Source organism: Arachis duranensis, chromosome 10 (assembly GCF_000817695.3).
Source record: "Arachis duranensis cultivar V14167 chromosome 10, aradu.V14167.gnm2.J7QH, whole genome shotgun sequence".
Classification (NCBI taxonomy): Eukaryota; Viridiplantae; Streptophyta; class Magnoliopsida; order Fabales; family Fabaceae; genus Arachis; species Arachis duranensis.
Window position 1 is genome coordinate 43,484,175 of NC_029781.3, and position 18,643 is coordinate 43,502,817.

General features: G+C 40.2%; 1 non-coding gene across 1 annotated transcript; it reads left to right on the forward strand.

Moving 5' to 3' along the window:
• Nucleotides 1-17,386: 17,386 nt before the first annotated feature.
• Nucleotides 17,387-17,493, forward strand: LOC127743338 (small nucleolar RNA R71). The gene has a single exon (XR_008004730.1). It is a non-coding gene; the product is annotated as a small nucleolar RNA R71 (small nucleolar RNA).
• The last annotated feature ends 1,150 nt before the right edge of the window (nt 17,494-18,643 follow it).

Genomic DNA, 18,643 nt, shown 5'->3' on the forward strand with positions numbered 1-18,643 from the left:
ATTCTATTCCAGTAGGAGCGGGAACCAACCAGTGATTAGCCGTACTGTGACAGAGTGCGTGAGCATAGTTTTCACTGCGAGGATGGGATGTAGCCATCAGCCATGGGTGATGCCTCCAGACGATTAGCCGTGCGAGTGACAGCCGCATAGGATCATTTTCTCGAGAGGATTGAAAGTAGCCACCGCTGATGGTGAACCCCTATACACAGCTTGTCATGGAAAGGAGTAAGAAGGATTGGGTTGAAGTAGTAGGAGAGCAGACGTCCTTGAGCTATGCAGCATCTCCATTCGCTTATCTGAAATTCCCACCAATGAGTCTGCATAAATATTCTATCCCTTTTATTATTTATTTTCTTATTTCTATTTTCGAAACCCATAAACCAATTTAATCTGCCTAACTGAGATTTACAAGGTGACCATAGCTTGCTTCATACCAACAATCTCTGTGGGATCGACCCTTACTCACGTAAGGTTTATTACTTGGACGACCCATTACACTTGCTGGTTAGTTGAACGGAGTTGTGAGTTCAAATAAAGACAATTATTGAATAAATCCATACAAGTACAAAGAATAGTGATCACAATTTCGTCCACCAACGTTCACTGGCCTCCAATGAGTTCCCTAATGAGGAACCATGGGAATCTAAGGCTCACACTGAGACCATAGAGATTCCATTGGATTTACTTCTGCCATTCATGAGCTCTGATGAGTATTCTTTCTCTGAAGAGGATGAAGATGTTACTGAAGAGCAAGTTGCCAAGTACCTTGGAGCAATCATGAAGCTAAATGACAAGTCTCGGGAGGATGAACCCCCTTTGCTCACGAAAGAACTGGATAACTTGTCCAGAAAGAGATTACCTCAAAAGAGACAAGATCCTGGGAAGTTCTCAATACCTTGCGCCATAGGCACCATGACCTTCAAGAAGGCCTTGTGTGACCTAGGGTCAAGCATAAACCTCATGCCTCTCTCTGTAATGGAGAAGCTAGGGATCTTTGAGGTACAAGTTGCAAGAATCTCACTAGAGATGGCAGAAAATTTAAGAAAACAAGCTTATGGGCTTGTAGAGGATGTTCTGGTAAAGATTGAAGACCATTACATCCCTACTGATTTCATAGTCCTAGAGACTGGGAAGTGCATGGATGAATCTATCATCCTTGGCAGACCCTTCCTAGCCACAGCAAAGGTTGTGATTGATGTGGACAGAGGAGAATTGATCATTCAAGTGAATGAAGAAACCTTTGTGTTTAAGGCTCAAGGATATCCCTCTGTCACCATGGAGAGGAAGCATGAAGAGCTTCTCTCAAAACAGAGTCAAACAGAGCCCCCACAGTCAAACTCTAAGTTTGGTGTTGGGAGGCCACAACCAACTTCTAAGTTTGGTGTTGAACCCCCACATTCAAACTCTAAGTTTGGTGTTGGGAGGTTCTAACATTGCTCTGAGTATCTTTGAGGCTCCATGAGAGCCCACTGTCAAGCTACTGACATTAAAGAAGCGCTTGTTGGGAGGCAACCCAATGTTATATTTTTCTTTGTTATTTTATGTTTTCTGCAGGTTGATGATCATGAGAAGTCACAAAATCAGTTGAAAAAGCAAAAACAGAATGAAAAACAGAAAGAAAAATAGCACACCCTGGAGGAAGACCTTGCTTGCGTTTAAACGCCAGTAAGGGTAGCAAATGGGAGTTTAACGCCCAGTCTGGCACCATTCTGGGCGTTTAACGCCAGAAAGGGGCATCAGATTGGCGTTAAACGCCAGGAAAGGGCAAGAAGTTGGCGTTAAATGCCAGAAATGGGCATCAGCCCAGCGTTTAACGCCAGAATTGGCACAGAGAGCATTTTTGCTTGTCACTTGGTGCAGGGATGACTTTTCCTTGACACCTCAGGATCTGTGGACCCCACAGGATCCCCACCTACCCCACCACCCTCTCTCTTCTTCTTTACCCATTCACCAATCACCTCAACACCTCTTCCCCAAAAACCCCTCACCTATCAAATCCCATCTTTCTCTTCACCACTCACATCCATCCTTCATAAAACCTCACCTACCCCACCATTCAAATTCAAACCACTTTTCCTCCCAAACCCAACCTCCCATAACCGAACCCTACCCCTCTCTCCACCCCTATATAAACCCATCTTCACTCCTTCATTTTCACACAACCTAAACACTACTTCTCCCCCTTTGTCCGAACCACAAAGCCATCTCCATTTCCTCTATTTCTTCTTTTTCTACTCTCTTCTTTCTTCTTTTGCTCGAGGACGAGCAAATCTTTTAAGTTTGGTGTGGTAAAATCATTGCTTTTTGTTTTTCCATAACCATTTATGGCATCCAAGGCCGGAGAAACCTGTGGGCTTGAAGAAGGTGATCCCCGAGGTCCCTTTCAAACTCAAAAAGAGTGAATATTCGGAAATCCGACATGAGATTTGAAGAAGAGGTTGGGAAGTTCTTACCAACCCCATTCAACAAGTCGGAATCTTAATGGTTCAAGAGTTCTATGCCAATGCATGGATCACCAAGAACCATGATCAAAGTGTGAACCTGGACCCAAAGAATTGGCTTACAATGGTTCGGGGGAAATACTTAGATTTTAGTCCGGAAAATGTAAGGTTGGCATTCAACTTACCCATGATGCAAGGAGATGAACACCCTTACACTAGAAGGGTCAACTTTGATCAAAGGTTAGACCAAGTCCTCACAGTCATTTGTGAAGAGGGCGCCCAATGGAAGAGAGATTCAAGAGGAAAGCCTGTTCAATTGAGAAGGCATGACCTCAAGCTCGTAGCTAGGGGATGGTTGGAGTTTATCCAACGCTCAATCATTCCCACTAGCAACCGGTCTGAAGTTACTCTAGACCGGGCCATCATGATTCATAGCATCATGATTGGAGAGGAAGTAGAAGTTCATGAGGTTATAGCCCAATAACTTTATAAGGTGGTGGACAAGTCCTCTACCTTGGCAAGGTTAGCCTTTCCTCATCTCATTTGTCACATCTGTTATTCAGTTGGAATTGACATAGAGGGAGACATCCCCATTGATGAGGACAAGCCCATCACTAAGAAAAGGATGGAGCAAACAATAGATCCCACTCATCATGAAATCCCTGAGATGCCTCAAGGGATGCACCTTCCTCCACAAAACTATTGGGAGCAAATCAACACCTCCCTAGGAGAATTAAGTTCCAACATGGGACAACTAAGGGTGGAGCACCAAGAACATTCCATCCTCCTCCATGAAATTAGAGAAGATCAAAGAATCATGAGAGAGGAGCAACAATGACAAGGAAGAGACATTGAGGAGCTCAAGAACTCCATAAGATCTTCAAGAGGAAGAACAAGCCACCATCACTAAGGTGGACCCGTTCTTTAATTTCGTTGTTCTCTATTTTCTTGTTTTTCAAATTTTCATGCTTATGTTTATCTATGTTTGTGTCTCATGATCATTAGTGTCTTAGTAATAATTTTTGTTATCCGAATGAATGATTGAACAGTGCATATGTATTTTGAATTTGTTGTTTTGAGAATGTTAAAATTGTTGGCTCTTGAAAGAATGAGGAAAAAGAGAACTGTTATTGAGGATCTGAAAAATCATCAAATTGATTCTTGAAGCAAGAAAAAGCAGTGAATTCAAAAAAAAATTCAAAAAAAAAGAGAGAGAAAAGAAAGAGAAAAAGAAAGAAATAAAGTGTGATCCAAGGCAAAAAAAGTGTGCTTAAGAACCCTGGACACCTCTAATTGGGGACTCTAGCAAAGCTGGGTCACAATCTGAAAATGGTTCACCCAATTCTGAGTCACAATCTGAAAAGGTTCACCCAATTATGTGTCTGTGGCATGTATGTATCCGGTGGTAATACTGGAAGACAAAGTGCTTTGGGCCACGGCCAAGACTCATAAAGTAGCTGTGTTCAAGAATCATCATACTTAACTAGGAGAATCAATGACACTATCTGGATTCTGAGTTCCTAAAGACGCCAATCATTCTGAATTTCAAAGGATAGAGTGAGATGCCAAAACTATTCAGAGGCAAAAAGCTAAAAGCCCCGCTCATCTTATTAATACTGATCTTCATAGATGTTTTTGGAATTCATTGCATATTCTCTTCTCTTTATCTTATTTGATTTCCAGTTGCTTGGGGACAAGCAATAATTTAAGTTTGGTGTTGTGATGAGCGGATAATTTGTACGCTTTTTGGCATTGTTTTTAATATGTTTTTAGTATGTTTTAGTTAGTTTTTAGTATATTTCTATTAGTTTTTAGTTAAAATTCACTTTTTTGGACTTTACTATGAGTTTGTGTGTTTTTCTGTGATTTCAGGTATTTTCTGGCTGAAATTGAGGGACTTGAGCAAAAATCTGATTCAGAGGCTAAAAAGGACTGCAGATGCTGTTGGATTCTGACCTTCCTGCATTCGAAGTGGATTTTCTGGAGCTACAGAAGCCCAATTGGCGCGCTCTTAATGGCGTTGGAAAGTAGACATCCTGGGCTTTCCAGCAATGTATAATAGTCTATACTTTGCCCGAGATTTGATGTCCCAAACCGGCGTCCCAAATCAGCTCAAAACTGCCCGGCGTTAAACGCCGGAACTGGCACAAGAATGGGAGTTAAACGCCCAAATTAGCACAAAAGCTGGCGTTTAACTCCAAGAGAAGTCTCTACACGAAAATGCTTCAATGCTCAGCCCAAGCACACACCAAGTGGGCCTAAAAGTGGATTTTTATGTCATTTACTCATCTCTGTAAACCCTAGGCTACTAGTTCTCTACAAATAGGACCTTTTGCTATTGTATTTTCATCTTTGGATCATTTTAGATCCTTTGATCATCTTTGGACGTCTAGTTCTTAGATCATGGGGGCTGGCCTCTCGGCCATGCCTAGACCTTGTTCTTATGTATTTTCAACAGTGGAGTTTCTACACACCATAGATTAAGGTGTGGAGCTCTGCTGTACCTCGAGTATTAATGCAATTACTATTGTTCTTCTTTTCAATTTGGCTTATTCTTGTTCTAAGATATTCATTTGCACCCAAGAACATGATGAATGTGATGATTCTGTGACACTCATCATCATTCTCACTTATGAACGAGTGCCTGACAACCACTTCTGTTCTACAAGCAAACAAGGCTTGTCTGTGGTATTCTGAGTAGGATTCAATGATTGAATGACTGTGACGAGCTTCAAACTCCTGAAGGCTGGGCGTTAGTGACAGACGCAAAAGAATCAATGGATTCTATTCCAACCTGATTGAGAACCGATAGATGATTAGCCATGCCGTGACAGGGTGCATTGAACATTTTCACTGAGAGGATGGGATTGTAGCCACTGACAACGGTGATGCCCAACATACAGCTTGCCATGGAAAGGAGTAAGAAGGATTGGATGAAGACAGTAGGAAAGCAGAGAGACGGAAGGGACAAAGCATCTCCATACGCTTATCCGAAATTCTTACCAATGAATTACATAAGTATCTCTATCTTTATCTTTATGTTTTATTCATCATCCATAACCATTTGAATCTGCCTGACTGAGATTTACAAGGTGACCATAGCTTGCTTTATACCAACAATCTCCGTGGGATCGATCCTTACTCGCGTAAGGTTTATTACTTGGACGACCCAGTACACTTGCTGGTTAGTTGTGCGAAGTTGTGATAAATAGTTGAGATTGTAATTGAGCGTACCATGTTGATGGCACCATTGATGATCACAATTTCGTGCACCAATTGCAATCCAACAGTTAACCCAATTACAAATTCTCTTTCAATCCTTCCAACTCAAGAGTTCCTTTCAATCAACTCCCCATCAAGTGAGGGGAACTACTCTCTCATTGTAAATAATAAATTCATAACATATGAAAGGGAATTAAAAGAAGACATGATTATTGGAAGGTAAAATGGATTAAAATGAAAGAAATAATTCTTGTATTAAATAATCATAAAAGTATTCAAATGACAAAATTGAACAAAGCAAAGAACATGGAAGAAATAAACCAAGTTAAGAGAACAAACTAGAATGATGAAGTCTTGATGAGGAAATAACTCTTCTTAATGTTCCAATGCTAAGATCAATTGAAAATTAAATTCTAAAACCTAAAGAGAAAAACCTAGAGGAGGAGTGAAAACTAGATCTAAAACTAAAAACTGTGTAGAATGAATGTTGTGCCCTGTTTCTGCATGTTCTCTGGCTCTAGTCTGCTGTTCCGGGCCAAAAACTGGGTCGAAATCAGGTCCAAAATCGCCCCCAGCGAATTCTGCAGATTATGTAGATCGCACATGTCACGCGATCACGTCACCCATGCGGACGCGTCACTCGCGCTTTTCCATGCCACGCGTCCGCGTCGTCCACGCTACCGCATCGCTTGAGCTTTTCCAATCCGCGCGGCCGCGTGAGCCATGCGGCCACGTCACTGCGATTTGCTCCCCTTCGCGCGGTCGCGTGAACCATGCGACCGCGTCACTTCTCGCTGGTTATCTCCTTAAATTCTTGTGTTCCTTCCATTTTTGCCAGCTTCTTTTCCAATCTCCCATTCATTCATGCCTTGTAAAGCCTGAAACACTCAACACACAGATCACGACATCGAATGGAATAAAGGAGAATTAAAAATACATAATTAAAGTCTCTAAGAAGCAGTTTTCAACCATGTAATAAATTCAGGAAGGAAATCTAAATGCATGCTAATTTAATGAATAAGTGGGTAAGGATCATGATAAAACCACACAATTAAACACAATATAAACCATAAAATAGTGGTTTATCAACCTCCCCACACTTAAACATTAGCATGTCCTCATGCTTAATTGAAGGAGATAAAGTAGACAAGTATGAACATGTAGAAACTCATGAAATGCAATGCAGTCCTATATATGTAAATAAATGCAACTATATGATTCTTGCCCACTTGATCAAAAGTAAATAAGCTCTTCGAAACAATTACAAATCAAATTCCACTAATTCTACCCTTATACAGTAAAACAGATAAAAATGCAAGAGGATAGCCTATGAAAGCAGGGAACATGAAAATTCAAGCATTGAACCCTCACTGATAATGTATGTACACTCTAATCTCTAGTGTATAGGGTAATCACTCTATCCTTCTCTAATCATGCTTACTAACTTTTGTTTTTCTCCTAACCAATCAACAACAGTTAATATACCAATGCAAACATCATGAGATCTTTTCAAGGTTGTAATGGGGCAAGGTATAGGTAGGGGTATACATATGGTTAAGTGAGCTGATAAATTGAATCTTTAATTAACCCAAGCTTCAACCCAACCTATATATTTTTAATGTAATCTTAAAGTTCATACCTAGCTACCCAGAATTTCCTTTTTTCAATCCATACTCATGTATCACTTTGTATTTTGATTCTATCATACGTGCATTGATCTTTGAATTCTGAATTCAACATTGGGGTAATTTTGTCCCCTTATTTATTTATTTATTTATTTTTTTACACATTAAAATAAATATAGCTTATCAATGCACATAGATTTTTTTATTCTTATAGTGTCACATGAGTAGGTATCCAAATTCCCATTAAATTTTCATGACACATTCCCCTAACAACTTTTGTTCCCACAATTTCATATACCTAACTAGCACACACAATTCTATCTTAAGCTAACCAAAGATTCAATTTGGGATATACAATTGTTTTTCAGCTTAAGGTTATTAATGTGGTAAAATATAGAACAAATGGGATTTAAAGGCTCAAAGTGGTTAACAAAGGTAATTAAAAAGGGTAGGCTTAATTTGGATAAGTGAGTTTAAACAAATAATGGCCTCAATCATGTGCAAGCATGTAAATATAATAAATATTGGACATATAAGATAAAACAAAATATAGATTACAATCATAGAGAAGTAAACACACAAGAATGAAATAATTATGGTTAAATAACGTAACCATACATAAAGGCTCAAATCTTTCACAGGCTGTGTGTTCTTTAGCTCAAACATCGTGTTCCAAATACAACTCAAGCAATTTTATCATAAAAATTTTGAAAAATTAGTGAAATTTTGTTCCAAAGATAGAGTCTTAGAAGAAACTTATTGTATTTTCAATCAAGTAGAACATGCATGCAACTATCCTAACCTATGCAAATTATTCTATTCTATAAAAGAAAGAAAATCTAACTAAAATATCCTAATTATTGGTGCTAGAGAAGAGAAATTACCTCTGAAAATCAAGTACTGACCGACCTCCCTACACTTAAGGCTTTGCACCGTCCTCGGTGCCATCTGTCAGGAATAGGGGTGGGCTGGAAGTAGTATCTCCATAATCGGGACCGTCATGGCTCCCTGTGCTGGTAAAAGAAGTGGATTCCGGGGTGTCCGAGTCTTTGCAATCTCCTCTAAGTAGCTCCCTCAGGTGTTTGAATCTTCGGTTGTTGCGGCGCTCTCTCAACTTAGCTGTGTGTTCTTGCCGATCCAACCTTTTGATTATCTGCTGGAGCAATTCATCAGTTGTAGGTGCTTGTGGGGTTGAAGAAGGATTATCTTCAACTGGAGCAGTAGGAAGACCTGTAGTGGCTGCTGAAAGTCTGAGGTATTTCCCGTTTGGGACATACTGATCATCCCGTGGAAGCACGGCTTTGGTGTCCCCAGCTCTGTAGGAGACTCCGGCTGCTGAGACAAGATCTGAGACCAAGGCGGGAAAAGGTAAATTGCCCGCAATTTGTACGTGTCCCATAGCACTCCGGATATGGCTTGAGAGATTCAGAGGTTGGTCTGTAAGGATGCACCATAGTAGAACGGCCATGTTCGCAGTGAAGGAGGACTCGTGAGTGCTCGAAAAGATGTAATGGGACATGATCTGTGCCCATACGCGAGCCTCCAAAGTAAGTGCTGAAGCCAAGATTCCCTTAGGGTGGGTACGGTGGTATCCGTAGATCCAACGGCTGCCAGGTAATGCGATAACTCCGAGAACGGAGTCCCAGTCAAATTGGTACCTCTGGCGCTTAAGTGCGGCTTCTTGGAAGGTGTCCATTCCTTCTGGAATAAGGGGAAGACTCAGAGCTTGCTGAATGGCCTCTTCTGTAATGGGGACTTGCTTCTGCCAGACATAAACAGACTGCAGGGTTGGCATGTAGAAGTTAGAGTAGAACTCAACTACCCAAGAAAGATTGACCTGTCTCGGCTGTCTCTGTAGGAAACCCCATTGGACGGGAGCATAAGAAGTTATTCATTGTTATAGTTCCTTTCTGCCAGGATAGGGAACATCTGCTCACAGTAGCCATTGGGAAATCACGCAGTGTCCTTTGCTGGAAAGGCTTTCTCCTTTTCATCAACCTTTATTATCCTCTTAACTCTCTTTGTTGAGGGCTTGACTACGGTTGAAGGGGGCTCTGCCACTAATGCTCTTTTAGTTCCTCTTCTTGTTGGGGGTTTAGGAGTTGTTTTCTCCTTTCCTTTCTTGGTGGCCATCCTGAAATAGGGAGGGGAAAGTAAATTAAGTTCAAATAGATATATAGCAAGGAAGAGAACAGAAGAGTGGTGATGGATACACATTAAGATGTAATTGACATTAACACATGCTCTCAAGTACATATGAAAAGCCATCAAGGAAAAATAGTGAGTGCATCGAAACATAAGTGGATGCAAGGTGTTTATTAGCATGCCGGAAAAGGGCATGAGTAGCATAGACCAAGCATCAGTTGTAACAAGCCAAAATGTTTGTATTGACAATTAAATTCAATTAAAACAATAGTAAAGAGAATTTGTGAAAAGCAAGCATTGAATGGTAGAGTAAAGTAATGTAGAAAAGTGCATAATACTATATGGGCTTTTTCACAAACACATGGCATGCATGGTAAATAAGATATAGAAAGTATGAAGGTGAACATGCAAGCAATCCCTTAAAAAAATAATAATAATTGTCAAACAATTTGTAACAATCCACAAGCATATAATGAGGAATAATGACTAAAATAAATTTCTAACACCATGTAAAAAGGAAAAAAAGAAGAAAAAAAGAAAATAAGAATAATGAAAAGAAGAAGAAAAGAAAAACAAAATAACATATAAAATAACAATAATGATAGAAAAGAAAAGAAGGAGGAAGAAAATATAACCTTGGTAATGGAGGTAGGAGAGAGAAAGTGATATGTGAGATAGAAGGAAGAAGGGAGAAAGAAGAAATAAGGAGGGAAAAGAAAAATTAGGATTTGGAGGAGAGAAAGATAAGATATGTGGCAATTTTAGGTTGAGCTGTGCGGCGCATGCGACGCGGCTGTGTGGGGCACGCGTTCGCATGGATGCGCTTTAAGTATGGTCACGCGATCGCGTCGGTCATGCTGTTATGCTTTAAGTATGTCGCATGACCCATGTTATGCTTCTGGCGCGAGTGCAGCCTCGCGCCAGCACAACTCTCTGTTCAAATTAATTTATTTGCCAAAATAGGGTGACGCGATCGCGTGGGTCACGCGATCGCGTGAGTCACGCGATCGCGTGAGTGTGCTTCAAAAAATGGAGGACGAGGCCGCGTCGGCGACGCGGTCGCGTGATAAGGATTGTGCTTCTAGCACCAATCCAGCACCACTCACACAATATTTCATTGTGCACCGTTTTACGTCAAAAACTCAGGGCACGTGGTCGCGTGGGGCATGCGGTCGCGTGGGAGGCCATGATTCCCATGTGACGCGAACACGTTAGGGACGCAGTCACGTGGGTCGATTTGTGCCAGTGGCACGCCTCTAGCCACACTCCAGCGTGACTCTCTGTTCACTTTTATTTATCTTTACTTTCCAAGCGACGCGGACGCGTCGTTGATGCGATCGCGTCGCGTAGCGAAATTTTTTTTTAATGAAAAATAAAAACATGTAAATGCAAATGCATAAAAGTACTAAAAAGAGAAGAGTTATTGAATAGGAAAAACTAAAAATAAAGAAAAGAGCGATCATACCATGGTGGGTTGTCTCCCACCTAGCACTTTGCTTTAACGTCCGTAAGTTGGACGCTCCACTAGCTCAATCTTCTGCTATGTGGGGATCTTCCAAGAGGAAGATCTCAAACTCCTTGTTTCTCTGCATCTTCTCGCCATGGTATAGCTTCAGGCGTTGTCCATTAACCTTAATAAGTTCAGAGCTTGAAGGATGGCTTAGGTGATAAACTCCGTACGGTTCGGCCGTCTCTACTCTATATGGACCTTCCCATCTTGATCTCAACTTACCTGGCATGAGCCTTAGTCGAAATTTGTAAAGGAGGACTAAATCCCCAGGTTGGAACTCTTTCTTCTTGATGTTTTGATAATGTACAACCTTCATCTTTTCCTTGTATATTCTTGAGTTCTCATAAGCTTCTAGGCGAAGGCTCTCCCGTTCTTGCAGTTGCAACTTCCTTTCAGCTCCGGCTTTCTCAATTCCCATGTTGCACTCCTTAACTGCCCAAAAGGCTCTGTGTTCTACTTCAATTGGGAGATGACAAGCTTTTCCATAAACCAAGCGGAAAGGACTCATCCCAATGGGTGTCTTGTAAGCTGTTCTATATGCCCAAAGTGCATCTTGTAGCCTGGTGCTCCAGTCTTTTCTATGTGGCTTTACTATCTTTTGTAAGATATGCTTAATTTCTCTGTTTGACACCTCGGCTTGCCCATTAGTTTGGGAATGGTAAGCTGTTGCAACTTTATGAATTATCCCATGCTTCTTCATTAATCCTGTTAGTCTCCTGTTACAAAAACGGGTGCCTTGATCGCTCACGATTGCTCGTGGTGATCCAAAGCGACATATAATATGCTTTCTCACAAAGGAAACAACAGTGTTAGCATCATCAGTACGGGTAGGAATTGCTTCCACCCATTTGGAAACATAATCCACAGCTAACAATATATAAAAATATCCATTAGAATTTGGAAATAGACCCATGAAGTCAATGCCCCAAACATAAAAAATTTCACAGAAAAGCATAATTTGTTGAGGCATCTCATCCCTCCTGGATATATTACCGAATTTCTGGCATGGGAGACAGGATTTACAAAACTCAGCAGCATCTCTAAAAAGAGTAGGCCACCAGAATCCGCAGTCTAAGATTTTTCTAGCCGTTCTTTGAGGGCCAAAATGTCCTCCACTCTCGGATGAGTGATAGGCCTCTAAAATGGACTGGAATTCTGATTCAGGCACACAACGTCTAATTACTTGGTCAGCGCCACATCTCCATAAATATGGGTCATCCCATATATAATATTTAGACTCGCTTTTCAGCTTGTCTCTTTGATGCTTAGAAAAATTTGGAGGAAATGTGCGGCGAACTAAAAATAATTAGCAATAGGTGCATACCAAGGGACTACCTCAGATACTGCTTGCAGGTTATCAAAAGGAAAATTATCATCTATAGGAGTAGAATCATCCTTAATATGCTCAAGGCGACTCAGGTGGTCTGCTACTAAATTCTGATTACCACTCCTATCCTTTATTTCTAAATCAAATTCTTGTAACAGCAGTATCCAACGTATAAGTTTTGGTTTGGACTCCTCTTTAGCTAATAGATACTTCAAAGCTGCATGTCTGAATACACTACTACTCTAGTACCAAGTAAATAAGCCCGAAATTTATACAGAGCAAAAACAATAGCAAGAAGCTCTTTCTCAATAGTAGTATAATTGGACTGGGCAGTGTCTAAAGTCTTAGATGCATAAGCAATAACAAAAGGATCCTTACCTTCACGCTGAGCCAGCGTTGCTCCTACTGCATGGTTGGAAGTATCGCACATGATTTCAAACGGCTGGCTCCAGTTTGGTCCTCTCACAATTGGAGCTTGAGTCAGAGCAGTCTTCAGCTTATCAAATGCTTGTTTGCAATCGTCACTGAACTCGAACTCAATATCCTTCTACAGTAATCTGGATAAGGGAAGTGCTACCTTACTAAAGTCCTTAATAAATCTCCTGTAAAAACCTGCATGGCCAAGGAACGAACGGACTTCCCTCACAGAAGAGGGGTAAGGTAAACTAGAAATAACATTCACCTTTGCTGGGTCTACATAAATGCCATTATTAGATACCACATGTCCTAATACAATCCCTTGTTTTACCATAAAATGACATTTTTCAAAATTTAATACAAGGTTTATATTAACACATCTATCTAATACTCTAGATAATCCATCTAAGCAAAGGCTAAAAGAGTCACCATAAACGCTAAAATCGTCCATAAAAACTTCCATACAATCCTCAATAAGGTCAGAGAAAAGACTCATCATGCACCTTTGGAAAGTAGCTGGTGCATTGCACAAGCCAAAGGGCATTCTCTTGTAAGCATAAGTCCCAAAAGGACATGTAAAAGTGATCTTTTCCTGATCCTCAGGAGCTATATGAATCTGGAAATAACCTATGTAACCATCTAAAAAACAATAATGTGATTTACCTGACAGGCGATCCAACATTTGATCAATGAATGGAAGTGGGTAGTGATCTTTACGGGTAGCTTGGTTGAGACGCCTGTAATCAATGCAAACTCTCCAAGCATTCTGAACTCTAGTTGCTATGAGCTCTCCATGCTCATTCTTCACTGTAGTGACTCCAGACTTCTTGGGCACCACTTGTACTGGGCTTATCCATTCACTGTCTGAAATGGGATATATGATACCTGCTTCCAATAGTCTGGTCACTTCCTTTTTGACAACTTCCAAGATGCTAGAATTCAATCTTCTTTGGGGTTGACGGACAGGTCTTGCTCCCTCTTCTAAAAATATTCTGTGCTCACATACTTGAGGGTTGATGCCTACTATGTCTACCAAACTCCACCCAATTGCCTTCTTTTGCTTCCTCAGCACATCAAGTAATTGCTCTTCTTGTTGAGAAGTAAGTTCCCTTGCAATGATAACTGGAAACTTCTGCTCATCTTCAAGATAAGCATATTTGAGATGTGGAGGTAGGGGTTTCAATTCTACTTTCTGATCATGGGCAGGCTCTGGATTATCTGGAGCTTGTGAAAATGATGAAGTGCCCTCATTGTCAGTTAAGAGGGTCCCCACACTTGGACCTTGTCCAGTGTGCCTCTCTTCTAACTCTTCCTTGTGAACTTCAGCTACACTTTCATCTATGACATCGCACTGGAAGATAGAATAATCTTCTGGAGGGTTGTTAATGACTCCATTCAGATTGAAGATTACTATGCGGCCACCTATTTCAAAGGAGTATGTTCCTGAAAAAGCATCTAATTTAAATTTTGATGTCTTCAGGAATGGTCTTCCAAGTAGGATTGATGATGGCTTATCTGAATCATTATGGGGCATCTCCAAGATATAAAAATCAGTGGGAAATGTAAGCCCTTTAATATTCACCAAAACATCTTCAGCAACTCCAGCCACTGTAATAATGCTTTTATCTGCTAACACAAAACGAGCTGCCGACCTTTTTAAGGGAGGGAGCCTCAAAATATCATATATAGACAAAGGCATTATACTAACACATGCTCCAAAATCACACATGCAATCATAAATCACTACACCACCAATAGTACAGCTAACTATACAAGGACCTGGATCACTACATTTTTTAGGTAATCCTCCCATTAAAGCAGATATAAAACTACCTAAAGGAATAGTTTCTAATTCATTAATTTTGTCTTTATGGATATATAAATCTTTTAGAAACTTTGCATATTTAGGTACTTGCTGAATAACATCAAAAAGAGGAACAGTTACCTCGACCTTTTTGAATATTTCTACCATTTTAGGATCGGGTTCCAGCTGCTTCCTGGGTTTCCTTGCAAGTTGTGGAAATGGAATAGGCGTAGTATTTTCTGTAGTGTCTACGCCTTTTGGTGCTTCCTCCTGTGGTTGAGCTATTTCTTCTTCAACCATGTCCTGTATATCCTCTTCCTCTTCAACATCTTCTATTTCTACCACCTCTTCAGCTGAGGCGTGTTCTGGTGAGCTTGGCTCCTCCTGATTCCTCTCCTGCAGTGTGGTTCCGGACCTTAGGGTGATGGCATTAATGCCTCTCTTTGGATTGGGTATTGGTTGAGAGGGGATTCCAGTGGAGCTTGAAGGTTGGTTACTGAAATTTTGTGTTGCTCCAATTTGTGAGACAAGAGCTTGCAAAGTAGAGGTCAGACCATTCAGACTGGCATTAATACTATTCATGATGTTATTTTCCATGGTCTGCTGTCTTCGCTCAAAAGATTGTAGTAACTCTTCATTTTGAGATAAAGAAGAATGAGTAAATTGAGAGGTCTGCTGTTGATTATTCTGTGGTCCTTGGTTTTGCCTCAGGTGAGGTGCTCTGTAAGGTTGATTCTGCTGCCTGTTGTTGTTATTATTCCACCTATGATTTCCTTGATTATCTCTGCCTCTTCTGTTATTGTTGTCCCTCCAATTCTGGTTAGAATTGTCCTGCCATCCATGGTTATTATTTCCACCTTGATTGTACCCTTGGTTGGGGCGGTCATAGAAATTATGAGTGGATGCCACCATGTTGTCTTCTTGTTGGAGCTGCGGGCATTCATCAGTATAATGGCCATAATCAGCACAGATTCCACAAACTCTCTATGGGACTAACTGTTGGTTTTGCGGTGGTGGAGGAGGTTGAGCTTGCTGAGCTTGTTGTTGATTCATTTGCATCTGCTTCAGCAAGTTGGTCATCTCACATATACTCTGAGCTAGAGCCGCAGTCTCTCTGTTAGAGGATACTTCTGCAACGGCTTTTGAACGGCTGATGATTGGATTTTTTGACGGTTTAGAATTTCACAAATAAAATCTCGTTGAAGTATAGTCCGTAAACCAACAATAATCCTTTCATGAAAAAATTTGTTTGTCACAAGTACGAACCCCTAAAATCTATAAACCGAAGTATTTAAACCTCGGGTCGTTCTCCCTAGGATTTACAATAAAGTGTCTTGTTATTGGTTAGAAATGTGTTTTGGGGTTTTGGATAAGAAGCATGAAAAGTAAATGGCAATGAAAATAAACTGACAACTATAAAAGGCTCTTGGCAAGGTATGAAAATTAGAAGTCCTATCCTAGTTATCCTTCTCAATTGTGATGAGAATTGTTCATTGCTACCACTTAGTTAACCCTTATTAAATAAAGGAAAGTCAAGTGGATGAATTGATTTGAGCCACAAGTCCTAGCCAACTCCCTAGGAAAGACTAGCTTTAGTGCACTCCAAACCAATTAGCAATCTCTCCAATTACCAATCAACAAAGGAATTAGATAACTCAAGTGTCACTAATTACTCTACCTAGGCCAAGAGGAACAAAATCTATACTATATCTAGAAGAGGCATTTCAACAAACACATAAAAGGCAATAAAAGTAAACAACATAAATTGTAAGAATTAAAGAGAGATCTAACTACAAAGGCAAGAGATCAACAATAGAAAAGCAAAGAAGAACAATTATTATGAATTACCTCTTATTGAATTGAAAGAAAATGGAAAGAACAATACTAGATCTATAACAAAATACAAGAACAACATAAAGGAAATTACAACCAAAGAATGGAAGAAGAATGAATGTAACTACAAAGAATTGAGAAGATAGAAGTAGAAGAAGATGAATTAAAATCTAAATCTAATAACTAAACCTAATCCTAATCCTAATCCTAGAGAGAAGTGAGAGCTTCTCTCTTTAGAAACTACTTCTAAAACTAAACTATGACTAATGGTAACTAACTTGTAGAGTATGAAAGTATGTTCATTCCCCCTTCAATCCTTGGCTTAAATAGCATCAGAAATGAGTTGGATTGGGCCCACAAGGCTTTAGAATTCGCTGGCCACGTGTTGCATTAAGTGGGTCATGTGCCACCATCGGCGCATCCGCATACTATGCGCGTGCATGCCCCTATGCGTGATGCAACTATGGCAAATCTTATATTGTTTTGAAGCCCCGGATGTTAGCTTTCCAACCCAACTGGAACCGCATCATTTGGACCTCTGTAGCTCAAGTTATGGTCATTTAAGTGCGAAGAGGTCGGCTTGACAGCTTTCCGGTTCTTTCATTTCTTCATGAGTTCTCCAACTTTTCATGCTTTCTTTCTTCATTCCCTTGATCCAATCTTTTCCTTCTAAACCTTAAATCACTTAACAAACATATCAAGGCATCTAATGGAATCAAGGTGAATTAAATTTATTTATTTTAAGACCTAAAAAGCATGTTTTCACTCTTAAGCACAATTAAGGGATAAGTTATAAAACCATGCTATTTCATTGAATAAATGTGGGTAAAAGGTGATAAAATCTCCAAAAATCAATACAAGATAAACCCTACAAAAGGGGTTTATCAACGGCCTTGTCTTTGCCTGTGGTTCCTAGTAGATTGAGCTAAATCACTGATCAATTTCCATGCCTCATCAGTGGTCTTGTACTTCTTCATAGACCCATTGCTAGCACTTTCCAATGTGCTCTTATCTTGGGGCCTCACACCCTGTGTGATATAGCTGAGTAACACCATCTTATCAATTCTGTGGTGAGGGCATGCTTCCAGAAGATTATTGAAGCACTCCCAGTATTCAAAGAGAGACTCATTGTCATCCTGAACAATGGTGGAGATATCCTTCCTCAGTTTATCAGTAACTTCAGATGGAAAGAATTTCTCCAAAAACTCCTTTCTGAGTGTATCCTAGTTGGATACATTTGCTAGAGGTTGAGTGTAGTACCACTCTCTTGCTTTTCCCTCAAGAGAAAATGGGAAAGCTTTCAGCAAAATTGAAGTTTCATCAGTATCATCACGCCTGACAGTAGAACAGGCTGCCTGGAAATCTCTCAAGTGCTTGATGGGCTCTTGAGCAGGTAAGCCATGAAACTTGGGCATTAAATTTAGCAGTGCGGTCTTTATTTCGAAATTTGTAGCTCCCGCTGGATGATGCGCTTGAAACGGTTGCATCGTAAAATCAGGAGCTCCTTCCTCCTGGATGGTAACTCTCCTAGGTGCCATGTCCTCTGCACGTAAAACAACCGAATCAGTAGAACGGGGGCTGGTTTCTTCCTCAACTGACGATTCAGATTCATCCTCAGAGAGAACCAACCGACGCTTAGCTCGCCTTATTCGTGAAATAGTCCTTTCAATTTCAGGATCGAATATTGGCAAGTTGGGGTCAGGTAGTGAACGCGTCATTTGACGAAAGAAATACGCAGCTCATAGTAAAAACAATAAAATAAAATGCAAATAAATAAATTCTAATTAATAACTTTAGCACTCTATTGAAACTCCCCGGCAGCGGTGCCAAAAATTGATGGAGCACAGAAAGTGGTGAATTAAAAATTATTAAATTAATTACGTTGCCAGTATAGTTCTTAACTCACCGAAAATCTGCCTATCAATTTAGAAATATGTCACAGAGAATTTAAATTAAAAATTACTGGGAGTTTGAGTTCCAGGTCGTCTCCCAACGAGTTGCAGGAAAGTGTGCTATTTTAATAATTAGATGTTTTCAAAAAGTTGAGTTAAATATATGGAAAATTAAATTGAGGAAATTTGAATAATATAAATAAAAGCCTTGACCGGGAGTTGATTAGTTGGAATCTCTATTATTGATGGAGTGATTTCAGGATTAATTTATAATTAGTTGGAATCTCTATTATTGGTTGTTTTGTTTAGTTATCCTTTACTAGGTAAAGGAAAGTCAAACAAGTTGGAATGATAGATCTGTTCACGAGTTGCAACCCACTTAGTTCAAAGGGATTGGTGTTAGTGACAAGATAGCAATCCAACAGTT